Genomic DNA, 14,703 nt, shown 5'->3' on the forward strand with positions numbered 1-14,703 from the left:
TCCACAAAAGTTTTTAATATCCCCTTTCATCATGTGTATGGTACATGTACAGAAGTACAAAGTTCAACTCTGAATAGCATTGAAAAGGGTTATTCGAAAACACTTCCCAGACTATTCATAAAAATATGATTATTACCAGAACATGGTATTGTTATATTAATGTAATCTGAGAATATGTAACCATTACAATGCAGATCCTAGGATTTTTAAAAGGCAGAAAATATAATTATGTAATTAGAGAATGGAATGATCACTTCTATTGTTGCTTTTTTAAAAACTGGTTTTTTATTTCATACTACAAGGTGAAATTTTAGGGCTTTTGTGGAGTGTGATAATTCCATGGCCCCACAACAAAGCAGAGCAGTTAGCCCACTGTTGCATATGAAATTCCGTTTTCCACATCTACAGATAGCGGGATTAACATGAGAGGATCTGCCTTCTTACTGGAGTGCCTAGAGAACACTCTAAGACCAACATTTGGCAATTTATTATTTAATTGATCATTATAGATTTCTCAGCAATTCCTCACAGATACCTCCATTGCTTATTCCCTCTTGATTCTTGAACAGAATCCCAGGTCCAGGGCAGATGGTTGGTTCAGCACCCAAGATTTATCTCAAACTTCTATGGTCCCTCTCTAATCATTTCTGCTACAACTGTGGGAAATTTCTCTACAGTCTGTGAGGGACCAGTGATAGGACAATTGTGACTCTGTGTTTCTCTTTTTCCTTCTTTCTCTCCCCACTCGAAATCCAAGTTCACACCAGCCGTATGCTGACCTAGGTCAACACCAGACCAGGTCAATTGCTCACAGTTCCAAGTGGCATTTATGTGTAAATGTTCATGGTGCTGAAAAGTCTCTCATTTTTGTAGGCAAGCAAACTGAGGCTAGGTCGAGGCATGTATCTACGTGGCCCTGAGCCATCTGGCTAGTAGCACACTGAGGCTTCCTTCTAGATATGCCTCTACCACTGAGAGATAAGTTGGGTGCCCCTATATCAGATATACCAAGGATTATGTTGGTTGCATGAACCATGCTGTCTTTCATCCAATCATGTCGCCAACAAATTCAAAATTTAACTTCAAAAGTTCACTCCTGCTGTTGGGCAGGGGCCAACATCACAGGGGCCCACTCACTGCTCTATCAGCTCACAAGGAGTCATTGGGCATATTTTATCAAACTGGCCTACACTTCATCCCCAGCCCTCCTTCCTATGTCTAGCAGTTCAAGGACTGAGTAAGAGGACTCACCTAGTTATTTTTAAACACAAATATTGCCTAGCAGAGAAAAATCATATCTTCCTATTTCATAATTCCCCCAGTGAGAAAGAACACGTAAATCATACATACAAAGAATACAATAAACTGCTTCCCTGGGGGGAGGAGAGTTCACTGCAGAATGATGTGCCGAATGACTTGGGGAATGAGGCACGAGACTCCTGTGAATTCATTCTGACATTTGTTCATTGATTTTTTTTTATTCAACTTAGTAATATGGTGTGTTGTTTCTCATTCATTGCAGTGGGAATGGTTTTAAATATATTAACAGAATTTTAGCCTAAAGGAAAACAGACTTAGAAGTTACAGCTGCTTTACAGACTCTACTTCTATCACCCACCGGAAAAGTTTGCTGCTGTAATATTCTCCAGCTAGGAGCCTCAGAATCATGGGAAAGCACATAAACTCACCTCCCTGTTCAGCAGATTTAGAGACACTTCTTGATACTTGGATGCTTACCTCTAGCACTGGAATAGGAATATCACTCAAAGAAGAGACCAGTTTCATGCACAGAGCGGTTTCTCAGCCTTTCATTGAAAACCACCTTCTGTTCATGGCTAATGGAGCCAAAGAAAATGTGGAGAAGATCTACAACCCTTGTAAATCTCCACACATCAGCCTCTTGATTCAGTACTCAACCCACAAGGCCAAGGGGTAGAAAGCAGGTACATTTGCCCTAAAGAGATGTTTGAACGTTCAGAGGTTCCCAGCAACCTCTGAGGATCAACGCAGTGAGATAGAGCCAGTGGCTTCTGTCACAGATCTGGCCTCATGTATTCTCCTTTGTTATTTTTTTCTGAGCACTGGAAGAAAGAGAGGTGGATCCACTCCATAACTTAGACCAGGAGGCCAAACTGTCTCACCAGTTTGAACTACTCATGTATTTTAACTGGATGATTGTCAGCAAATCGACGCATTGAGTGATTTTTTTGGGGAAAAAAAATGCTGTATTTCAAAATAAACCTGTTTATGGGAAATGTTATTAGAGAATGAGTATCATTTAGCCACTTTGCCATCCTATTTTAGAATCACAGTCTATTAAAAATAGAACTTATTGTTCTAATCCGTGTGGCTTAGATGGAATTCATAGGAAACTAATCTAGTTGTAGAAGAAAGAGATAAGAGGTGCTTCAGTCCTATCCTTTCAGAGCTCATAGAAACCCAAGCTCTGTTGTATAGGCTGAGCCCTCCATGGCTGGTGGACGTTACTTAGGAGTGAACAATTCATGGGGCTAACTTGTGGCTCTTCTGTGGCTGTGAAGCTGCAGTAGTGGTGTTGACAGTGGTCAGTAGGCTTTTGCAGTTTAGTTGCTGTCACTGTGTGTGTGTGTGTGTCCTTCTGCCTCTTAATCAATCAAGTGTATATCGTGATACACATGCTGAACTTTGCTTCAGGACAGCCCAGAGGGAAAATATGAGTCAAGAGAGATGCATTACCTCATGGCCTTCACCTTCGCTGGTTCAAAACAGGGCTCACTTGAGCACTGGCAGGATAGTAGCAAAATTGCTTTGGGAAGGGAACTGCGTCTTGAGTGGTCACTCTAGAACTGCCCTGTCCAAAATAGGAGCCACTTGCCACAGGTGACTCTGGAGGGCTTGAAACATGGCCAGACTGAATGGAGATGTGCTATAAATGTAGAATGCACACAGGACTTTGAAGACTTAGGGCAAAACAAAGGAAAGAAAGAATGTAAAATACATCAATGATTTTCATATTGATTATATGTTGAAATGAAAATGCTCGAGATACACTGAGTGAAAGAAAACGTTATTAAAATTAATTTCACTCATTTATCTTTACTTTTTTAATGTGGCTCCTAGAAAATTTTAACTTTGCTTTTGGCAATGTTAACAAAATCTTTTAGAAACTGCAGGCTCAATTGTTGCCAGACACTGAGCAGGCGCTCTTGCCATCTCTGAGTGTGGTTGCAGTTCCAACGCTTGTTGGAAATATGGGATCTTAGGTGCCACCCAAACCTGTTGCATCAGAATCTGCACTTAACCAGATCCCCAGGGGCTTCCAAAAACACGTTAGGTTTGTGCAGTGCCGTCTAGAGATTCACAAAGGAGTAAGCAGCCTCACCAGCAAGGTCTTCAAAATCTAGTAGTTATGTGTTTGCATGAAGGTGAGGGTGAATCAGAAGACAGTTGACATTAAGGGAGCCCAATAAAAGATATCCCTGCTCCCCAGTGATCCAGAACCAACTGTGAGGCAGACAAAGTAGTCAAGCAGACAGGAATTAAAATATCAGCTTTATCATCAAGGATTTGGGAAGAACTCAGAATGAGGCTCTTTGCCACTGAACCCCAGAAATAGAGACTTACTCATTAACACACAGGCAGTGCTTCCCCAAAACAAAAAGGGGAGGGGAAAGGTATGCTCAGAGTACTAATTTTCTATTGCTGCCACACTACCAAAGTGCCACAAATTTAGCAACTTACACCACACCCGCATATTAGCTCATAGTTCTGTAGGTCAGAAGTCCAGCTGGACTCAAACGAGTTCCCAGCTCAGACACTCACAAGGCCAAAAACCAAGGTGTTGGCCAAACTGAGCTCTTATCTGGAGGCTCTGGGGGGAAAATGCACTTCTGGGCTTCAGTAGGTTTTTGGCAAAAAGCAGTTCCTTAGGACTGCAGGATGGGGTCCTATTTCCATGCTGGTTGTCCGCCAGGGGTGACCTATAGTGACTGCTCTCCATTCTTGCACATGGCTCCCTCCCTCATCCAGCCAACAGGGCACGCACATCAGATCTTCTCTACCTCATTTCTGCCCTAGCCTAGGAAAATTCTGCTTTTAAAGGTCTCCTGCGATTAGATCAGGTCAACAGGATAATTGTCCTTTTGGTTGACTCGAAACCACCTGATTAGTAACATTAATGATGTTAGAAAAATTCCTTTTGCCGTGTAACATGGCCAGGTACGACAACCCAACCTATTCAAGGCCCTACAGGTGAGGGTGAGAAGTCTTGGGGGTCCATTTTGGATTCTGACCACTATGCCTGGTTTCTATCCCCAAAGCAACTCACCAAGCAATTTAGTCTTTTATGGTGGAGGATGAATGAGCCCTTTTGGCAAGAGGCCAAGAGTTTTACACCAAAGAATGTCACTCCACATAGAAGCCAGGAATGTCACATATAGAAACCTGAAGCCAGAGAAGAGTTGGTTCCATTGCTTCCCTCCTACCCACTCCACTCCTCAATATATTCAGATAGTTCTAACACAACGTAAGATATAGTTCAAGGGTCACTCAGAGGACATGGAGAACACAAGGAAGCATATATTTGGTCCTTGAGAGAAAATTTTACTCCAAAAACAAGGATCTGAGCCCCCTCCAACACGGGGATGGAAGGTAGCCCTTAATCCTGCAGGACCGTAAGAAGAGCTTGCTCTGAAGTTGGGGTGCATAGGGGATGCATTCTGCTACAGAATCAGCAGACCAGTGGTATGGGAGAGTAATCTGGAAGTACTATAAGAAATTAATAGAAACTCCTTTATAGGAGACCTTTCCAGGAGATCTGGCAAAAGTCCGTAAGAACTCGAAACAGAATGATGGCAATAGGGCTGGAAAGTGTGTGTGTGTGTTGGGGGTGGGGGGATTAACACAAAGAAACCAAAAAGAGGACCTGGCAGCAGGTTTGATGAGATCAAAGTAAATCCATGGATCCAACCCTGGAAACCAGGAGATGAATGTGCAATGGGCAAAGCAAGAAGAACTAGGTTGGGGTGGGAGCTGATGAGTGTGACCTTCAGAAAAATGCACACGGCAAGTGTTAATTTTCTCACAGGTCTTCATCCATCTTCAGCACACACACATGCACACACACAGCTCAACTTTGGGTTTTCCGTCTCCTTGCCACCCCATCTTTTCCCCCCCTCCTCCACTAAGCACCTACCCCCCAAACACACACACTACAACCATTTGCTGCCCCTCCCATCATCTGCTCCACTGAAACGTCTTCTAGCAAAGGATACCATGGCTCCCCCAGACAAATCCAAAGTAACTGTTTCAGTCCTCACTCCCATGGCCCTTCCTTGGCCTTGGCCTTTGAGACACCCTTTCCTCTTGAAACTCCCATCTTCTTTTGTTTTGAAGACTCTACTCTCTCCTCTTTCTCTTTGTAGCTCAATCTCTTTGGTGGTTCCATCTTTTTCTAACCAACCCCTTAGATGCCAATGATCTCCGACTCTGTCAATGCTCCCTTCTTCCTGGACACTGTTTCTGTACAATGTGAAACCAGTGCAGATCTATGAGGACGTCTGCCCTCAATTCCTGGCTATTTCCCCACCAGCACCCACAGCTCTGTTCTGTTCATCGAAAGCCAGATCCTCATGTCTACCTCCAAACCCCTCCTCTTCCGGTCTTCTCTACTGCTGGTAATGGTGCCTGGGCCAGAAGCAGGGGAGACTCTTCTCTCCTCCCCCATAGCTGCCTCTTCCATCTCCATTGTTCCCACTTTAATGCAGATGTTCATAGTTCCACATGTGACAATTGCAGTAGCTCCCCACTCATTTCTACCCCCTCCTACTCATCTATCCACCTCTGACAAATTTACTTCCCTCAAACATGTATTAATCAGGTAGTTCCCCAGATCTCAAGGCTTTGATAGAACCCATTGCCCTCATGTTGAAGTGCAAATTGCTTCAGGTCTATAAGCTGCCTACGACCTATGTTCATGTCTGCCAGCACTGCATTATTTGTGAGCACCCCAATCCCAAACTTACACTCCAATTATACTAGAACTGACATGTTTCTGTGATCCATTTCACAAATTCACGTTTCTTCACACTGATCCTTCTGCCAGGAGTGCCTTCTCCCCTGTCCCGTTCCACCTCCCTAAACCCTTCCTCCAGGCCTGCCAACCACCTGGTAAAAAACCTACCTAGCCTCTAAGAGTCACATCAAGTATCACCTCTACTACAAAGGAAGGTCTTCCCAAACCCACCAGGTGGTATACTCTTTTCTTTTTCCAGGTGGGATGATGTCTCCTCCCAGCATCTTCCTGGAACCATGACACTCTGTGGTCACTCAGTAGCAGCCATGACACTCCATTGCTCTTCTGTATTTGTCCTTTGTCACCAACTAGCCTAGCACTCTGCCTGGCACACAGAAAGCTTTAGAGAAATGCTAAAGGAAGAAGATCAAATACTTCATATCTGGAAAAGTCCCAAAGATGTCACTTTGGTTTATTTTTAAGATTGTATTTATTTATTTGAGAGAGATTGAGAGCCCAAGTAGCAGATGGGACAAAAGAAGAGGGAGAAGCAGACTCCCCCCTGAGCAGGGAGCCCGACTGGGGGCTCCATCTCAGGACCCTGGTATCTGAGCCGAAGGCAGACGGTTAACCAACTGAGCCATCTAGGCACCCCCCAAAGATGTCATTTTGAACATGTGGAGGCAGAAAAGGACTAGGAAGCCATTTAATATTTAGTAAGAATTTAAAAGCTAAACAGACTTGACCTACTCCTCAAACTCTGTGGATGGCCAGAAATAACTTCATACTGTGACTCCTAAATACTTGAGATTTGCAATGTGCAGAATTTCAAGGAGAGTGTGTAATGGAGATGATGAGACAGGGAAGCATCAAATTGACAGATGAGATCAGAGCTTAATTTTTCGGAGCTCTACCGAGGATACCTATAAAAATACACAGCTGTAGCCAAAAAGAAACATAGCTCATCATTCATTCAGACCCATATGTGGACATGTGTGTGCATGTGTGTGTGTGTGTGTGTGTGTGCGTGTGCGCACTTGCACAGAGTGGAATGATTTTGTCAAGTTTCCTAAACCCTCTGAGGGTGAGGTTCCCCATCTGTAGAATGGGGGTGGTAATGGCATTGTGGCAAGGATCCACGGTACTGTTGCCGCATGGTAGAGAAAAGCATTTTGCCCATTACCTGGTACTTAGCAGCATTCAATGAGAGGAAAGGAGCGAGAAAGATCGGGATGGAGGGAGATAGCTGGTGGATGAGTTAGCCAAATTGAGCTCTTGCTGTCATGAACACTCTAGACATGTCGTCTCTTACACTTAAGGTTCAAGCACCTTTAACAACTCTTTGGGCACTTGATGGGATGAGCACTGGATGTTATACTATATGTTGGCAAATTGAATTTAAATTTTAAAAAGACTGAAATTAAAGAAAAAAAAAAGAACAACTCTTTGGGCAAACAACTGCAAACCTCCACAGGTGCTACCTCACCTGGAGACTACCCCTTCCCCCAGCTTAATGTGTAGGCTATGTCCTTAAAACTACTGACACAGGGGGCACCTGGGTGGCTCAGTGGTTGGGCAGCTGCCTTTGGCTCAGGTGGTGATCCCGGAGAATACCCGGATTGAGTCCCAAATAGGGCTCCCCGCAGGGAGCCTGCTTCTCCCGCTGCCTATGTCTCTGCCTCTCTCTCTCTCTGTGTGTCTCTCTCACGAGCGAATAGATAAAATCTTGAAAGAAAAAAAAGGCTACTGACACAGGACAAACCAAGGACACTTCCAACAGGCACACCTTTCAAAATTCACTCACTTTTGCCCTTACTATTAGGTTAAAAAAAAAAAAAAAACTTGGGTTTTCTCTGAGAACCACTGAAATGTTAGGTGTATAAACAAACCATTTGCTTTTCTACTTTGCTCCTTCTGTTTCTCAGCCTCTGACATGGAAAGGCTTCTCAGGGTCTCAGGAGAGAATTTCCAGGGAGGTCGGTTCTGCTGGGTCTCTTTAGCATGAATTTGGCTGTCAATATTACTGTTGTGGATTCCTCCCATGCCTATTAAAAGTGAACTTCCTAACTTCAGGGTACATTTGATATTTCTTACCTTATCGTTCATAAGTAGTGCAAATGATCTTTTTCCCTGCTCTATTTTTTAAAAATCTTCATGGAGTCATTTTTTTTTTTTTTTTTTTTTTGTATGTCCATGCACACCACAATCTTGGCGGGGGTTTTCTGTTTGTTTTTTCTGTGTGTGTGTGTGTGTGTGTGTGTGTGTGAGTGTGTTTAAGGATGCTCCTTGGACACTGTACCTATTTAATTGCTTTACTCTTTCATTATAGGGCAGTCCTTCAGAACCCCTTATTATTTTAGTTGCTCTTTTTGCTTTGGCAAAAAAACATAAGACTAAGGAGCTGTAAATCTTGTTCTCCTGCCTGTTTAAACAGCGTCTGGAAATCTGAAATAATTACCTCCTTTTTTTGGTTTAAAAATTTGTAAGATATATTAGTATTGTGGAGTAAATTTGAAAGCTTTAGGTCCACAGTATTTGAAATGCTCAGATCCTAAGGCTTTGAAAAATGGTTTATTTTTCATGTTAATCATTCAGTGTCGAACGTTATCAATATACAAGGCTGATGCAGTAGTTTCAAACTCAGAACATTACATGTACATATTCAAAGGAAAGAAAAGTAGCTTCAGATGACTTTGCTTAATGGGTTAACTGCTAACTGTACCTGCAGGAGTATATAGGAAGTGATTCATATATGGATATGTGGATATATTATCATACGATGGTCATTTTCAATAAAAATTGATATCATCTGTTATTTCAAGAATGAGAAGTTTCAGTAAAAATAATCTGCACCCCTAGCAGAGGGAAGGAGAGTAAAGCGTGCAAGGAGGAAATATCTCTAAACTGTCCTCTTGGAAGTAAATCATGGTAATGTTTACCTATCAGTCTGCTTCTTTCAAAAGATGTCTTCAAAATTGCTTATCTTCATTGCTTTAAAAAAAACTTCTGTTTTTACATCTTGCATTTCACCTCTGCTGTAATACCAATTTTCAAGTGTTTTGGCAGTAACTTAGGGTTTGGTTTTAATTTCACCTTGAATTCTGATTCACTTTCGCATTCTCCAAATGAATTTCTAATGTTCATAAATAAATCACACTGGCATCACATACAGAGCTTTAAAAAGGTGATCCTATGAAAGATATTCAGTACTAGCTAGCAATGGAAAACATTGGTCAAAGTCCCATAAAACCATGTGCAAATGTAACAGTTCATTTGTTATTTGCTGGTTTACTGTTTTAAGCTATTTTTGTGCCAAAGCAGGACAACATGCTATAAAAATCCCCAGTGCTAAAAAGTCTGAGGGGCAATCAGCCAACAAAAAATTAAATCAAATTAAACAAGGGGGGGAAATTTAATTTTTATACTTGCATGGATTACAATTAGAATGGAATTCATCAACTCTCAGTAAATTTGGTGCTTGCCATCAGTATATTTATACAATTTTTATTTTCCTACTTTCTGTTCTTTCAGAATGCATACATGGAATGAATCCATCCAGAGATGTTCACAGTATGTTGGATTCCAAATCATATTTTTTATAAAATATGTACATTCATATGTGCATATACATGATTTTTTAATCTATGTAAATCTATAAGTAACTTATGACATAAAATAGCCAAATAATTAAGGCTTTTTTTTTTTTGCTGATTCAAAAATACTTAAAAGCTGTTCTTCATATTGCAAATATCAAACCATATAAAACATTCCAATGAAACTTTAAATGATACCTTCGGTTCTACAGAGTAGTTTACCACAGATGTATTCTGCTGTTATTAAATGACTCTATACAACTCTCTGGAAAAATGGAGCTTGGCTTCTATCTGTTATAACCTAGTTTATTACCTTTGTTACAACAGTGGCAATGCAAAATTTTTATGACGGTAAAATGTTTAGTAAGCATCCTAAATTTGAATTGTACACTTGGGAGCTGCACAATTATGATGTCAGAGTGAACAACTCACACATCGACGACCACATCCTATGGAAACACTCACATGGAGGAAGGATGTAGCGACGGAACGAAAGAATCCTGTCCCCAAAGTAATTAGATTTCAAAATTAAAATCATCTCAAGGAGGGGAGAGGGAAATGTTTAATTAAATTCCAGTGTCGAAAACTGGATGGGGTGTATAGCAGGTTATTTGCACAGACACTCACATGTTACTCTTCACAAAAATGTTCTCCATCCTTGTGACATTACATCAACTGCACCAATTTGGTCCAGAACCACCAGCAAAACACATCCTCTGGTTTTTATTTCATTGAAATGGTCCACCGAAATAGAAATAATTTTTTTCTAGAAATATTACATTTTTAGAAATGTAATTTTAGAAAGATGTTACTTAGAGGAGAATTTTAAGAGAATGGTTGAGATTTTAATCCTATCTTTAGGTACATTTTATTTTTGGGGAGGGCTTTAAAACAGCAAAAAAAAAAAGTAAAAATCTTTAGATATTTCCTGAGACCACTTGCGGATTTACCTGAAGTTGAAGAAAAGCATCAACGAACTGTTATTTTCCCCCATGATATTATCTTGCTTCCAAATTTTGCTAACCAAATACTACTTTAAAAAATGCCCTGTGAAAACTTCCATTTCATTCCTGTTATGAGCATTATTGGAGTTTCCCCCCACGCAGCAAATTTGGAAAGATCCGTCATATAGCATCCGCCCAACACCTCGCTTCGTTGTATTTTTTTTTTTTTTTTTTTTTTTTTGTATTATGACAAGAGTGAGTTTTAGTATTATTCCAGGAGTGAATGTGGTCATGTTTCCTTTCCTTTCTTAGAGAGGCAGAGGAAGGGAAATTCTATATTGCCGCTACAAGGAGCGCCTTTGGTGGAAAAGAGTTCTTCGTTTCGTATGCGATGTTCGGGAGCTCTGTGAGCTCTGTAAAAAGTCCTCCGGACTAAGGGCTTCCAGGTACATCTCAGCTGAGCCTCCTGCAGCCCGATTTGCAATGCATTTTAGCTCCTCTGCAAGGAGGGCTGCAGTGGTTTTGTTACTTCGTTTCTGGTTTTCCAGGGTGCACCGCACTAAGCAAGCAGTTACAGCCAGCGCAGGTCCCGGGAACCTCAAATGCGCGGCGGCCGGATTTAGAATAAATCAGCAAAAGCTTTTCTTGCTCTTATCATCCTTGTCAACGTTCAAACTCGAGATTTATTGGTTGAAACTCTTAGCTGAGCAGCGCCCAGGGGGCTGCCGCTGAAGGGCTTGCTACACTCGGTGCATCTAACCCTGCACCTCTCCCCTAAGTTAGGGAACTTGACCCCGCCCGGGAGACGGCCGCAGAGTCCGGCCCGCAGCCCCTCGCAGGGTTTAGGGTTTCAAACCGCCCCAGCCCCCGGAGGAGCCTTCTTCTCGGACCTTTCCGCCGGGCGAATCACCCGGGTCCGCTCTATCCCGGAGTCAGAGCCCATTTTCGCCGCCGCCGCCGCAGCCCCGAGCCCTGCCCTGCGTCCGCGGGGGGCCCTGGGGATGCACTTGCGGGAGGGCCCCGGGAGCGCTCGGCCGGCTCGGAGCCGCGGCCCAGGGGGTTCGGGGCCCGGGCAGGGGGCGGCGCACGGGGAGGTCTGGCAGCTGCGCGCTCTTTGGAATCGCTGGGCCAAGGTGGAGGGAGCCCTTCTTTTTTGGGGTGGGTGGGGGGAAGGTCTTGACTGCTGAAATGCGGCTTCCTGAAAATCGCTTTTAAGGAAAAATACGAAGGAGTCTTCTGAGACCCCAGACCCATTAAAACAAAACGCAGCTGGTTGCTGGTTGTTCTCGGGAGTGCCTCGGGTGCCCCGGAGACCAGCGAGGGGGCGGCCCACCTGGGGACAAGCTCGCACGGGGGGGTGGGGGGACCCGGGACGCCGGGCGCCCCGAGGGTGGCGAGCCGGCCGGTCGCGGGGTGCGTGCAGAGGGGTTTCGGGGAGAGACCCTGGTGCGGGCGGGTCGGGATGCCGGAGGCCCCCCCGGAGGGTCCCCGCGCCACCAGCTCCGCCGCCGGGGTGGCAGGGGCAGGACGCGCCCGTTTCCAGCCTTTCCTACCCAAACTGGAGTTGTCACAGGAGCGACCCAAAGGCCGGGAGGAGGGCCGGCCGCGGAGTCCCGCGCCACCGGGGGCGTTCCCGGGCGCCCGGGGCGGCAGCGAGGACGGCTGCTGCCCCCTGGCGTCCGCCGGAGCCCGCGGCCCGCAGCGCCTCCCGCGGGGCCGGCGCCAGCCTCCCGGCGGCTCGGAGCGGCCCGCGCGGCCTCTCGGGTCCTGGGGCCGGGGAAGCAGCCCGCGCGCCCGGGAAGGGCCCCCCCCGGCTGGCCCGCCCTGGCCGACGCCTCCGTTAGGCCCCAGAGGCAGAGCCGAGGGGGAATCCGGCGCTTCGGCGGCCCCCAGCACCCTAGTCGCGCGTCCGCAGGCGGAGGGACCCCGCGGGGGGCGGGTGACGGGCCCCTGCTCCGGGAGCTGCAGCGGAGGGTCCCTGTTGGGGGTGGGGATGAGCGCCCTCCCCCGGGAGACGGGCGGCCCCGCCACTGGGGGTGGGGCACGGGGTGGGTTCCCCGGGGAGCCGCGGGGCGCGGGGGCGGGGCGGGGAACGGGCCCTGCGCGCCGGGGCGGGGCCCTCTAAGCTCCGCGAAAATGCCCGCGGCGCCGCGGGGACGGCCGCCGGGGAAGTTCCCGCCCGCGCGCAAAGCCAGGCTGGGCGCAGCACCCCGGGCCGCTCCGGCGCGCGGGGGCGGGGAGACGAGCCAGCGCCGTTTCCGGGGAGCCGGAGGTGGGTGCGGGGCTCGGGCGACCCGGGCCCGGCGGACGCTTCCAACTTGCTTCCCCGCCGCTGCCGTTCGGGGGTCGCCTTTCGGATCAGGACCCTCGGCGGCTCTCCGCGAAGCACACCCCGGCGGGGGAAGCCGCAGCCCGGACGCGGCGGCGAACACCGACGAAAGGAAACCAACGCAAAACGCAAAACCATGTTGGGGAGATCGAGAACCTTCGGCCTCGTTAAATGAATCAGCGCCGCTTCTCCGCAGCTGCCCCCCACCCCCACCCCCACCCCTTGCACCCCCCCCCCCATGGCTACGGTGGCGCGCGGAGCGGCTCGCCGGCCCCCTCGCGGCCGAATCCCACCCACGCTGGGGAAGCAGAAGCTCGGCCGTGGGTGGCCGCGCAGGACCCGGGGCCGCCCCGGGTGGGGGTGGGGGTGAGCTCCGGAGCCGGGCCCCGGGGCCTCGCGGCGGCCGCTGCATCTCCAGGGCGCTAGGGGCGCCTCCCCGCCGGCTGGGCTCCGGGCGCCGCGCGCGGCCCGAGCCGTCCCTCTCCACGTCCTCGCAGGGCCGCGGTGCGCCCGGGGGCGGGGCGTCGGGCGGGCGTGCGTGCGTGGGTGCGGGCGCGGGGCCGGGCCGCCTGGGGCGCTCCGCGCGGGCGGCGTACAGTAGCGCGCGGCGGCGGCGGCGGCGGCGGCGGCGGCGGGGGCGCGCGGGCCAATTCCAGGCGCCCGCGGCCGCGAGCCGCGCCCTGGCTGATACCGGAAAGGCCTGTGATTGGCCGGCGGCCGCCCCTATGCAAACGAGCTGAGGGAATGGAATTCCTCGGGCCGGGCTTACAGTAAAAGCACGTTCCCTTCCAGGCACTCTCATTCATAGACCAGCGGGCGCCCCGCGGCCGGACCCAGCCCCAGCCCCAGCCCCAGCCCCAGCCCCAGCCCGGGCGCACGCCGCCCGGCCTCGCGCCCACAGGCACCGCGCCCCGGGTCCCGGGCACGCCAGAAGCAAGTCCACCCTTGCTGCTGCTTCTCCTGGACCGCCGCTGGAGCTACGATTTCCTGCCTTTATTTTTTATTTTCCTTTTTGGCCTTTCTCTCTGACTTTTGAATGAGCTGGTCTCTTGGCTGGATGTTCCAACTTCTTTCCTGCCGGTGAACTTTTCTCCCCCCCCCTCCCCTCCCCGCCCCACCCCGCCCCGGTCGTTTCCTTGGACCACTGCGGGAGGACGTGTGCCGCGCTCCGAGGCGAGCCCGTGAAGTTGCGTGTGCGTGGCCAGGGTGCGTGGGAGTGTGACTGCGCGTGTGAGTCGAGCCGGCGCGTCTGCTTCGACCTGCGCTGCGGAGCCCACTCTCCAGGCCCGCTCCACCTGCTGCGGTTACGCGGTGATCGCAGGTAAAGGCGCGTCCCGGGCGTCCAAGCCGCGGGCGCTGGGGCGACGTTGGAGGAAGATCATCTCGCTACTGCCCAAGTCGGGCTGACTCACCGAGCGGGTGTAGACAGCGGCTGGCTTCGGCAGCGTGCGTGTCCGCGTGCGTGTGACCCGGCTGCGGCTCAGCTCCCACCAACCACAGGATCAGCCACAAACTTAACCAACATCCCCAAACCCGAGTTCTCAGACGTGGAGAGCTGTACTCTGAGTGTCATCGACTTGGACTTTTTATTATTATTATCATTATTATTATTAATTATTTTTTTTTTAAAGATTAGCTTTTCTTTGAAAAGCTGAATTTTCCGGACTGAGCGTTTTTGCCAGAATTTATTAAGAGAACATGACAAGTATTTCTAGCCCAGCCCTTCTTCGACTACTGAAGCTTATTTTCAAGGCTACTTAAAAAAAAAAAAAAAAAATCAGCAGCGAACATTAATGGATTTCTGTTGTGTTTAAATTCTCTGCAGATTGAATTGTAAATATTTTA

The 14,703-nt window shown here is 48.1% G+C and overlaps 1 protein-coding gene across 2 annotated transcripts in view; it reads left to right on the forward strand.

Moving 5' to 3' along the window:
* RUNX1 (RUNX family transcription factor 1) overlaps positions 1-14,703 on the forward strand; it is a 249,926-nt gene that overhangs the window by 145,114 nt on the left and 90,109 nt on the right. The window lies entirely within an intron of this gene.

This window comes from Vulpes vulpes, chromosome 15, assembly GCF_048418805.1.
Source record: "Vulpes vulpes isolate BD-2025 chromosome 15, VulVul3, whole genome shotgun sequence".
NCBI lineage: Eukaryota > Metazoa > Chordata > Mammalia > Carnivora > Canidae > Vulpes > Vulpes vulpes.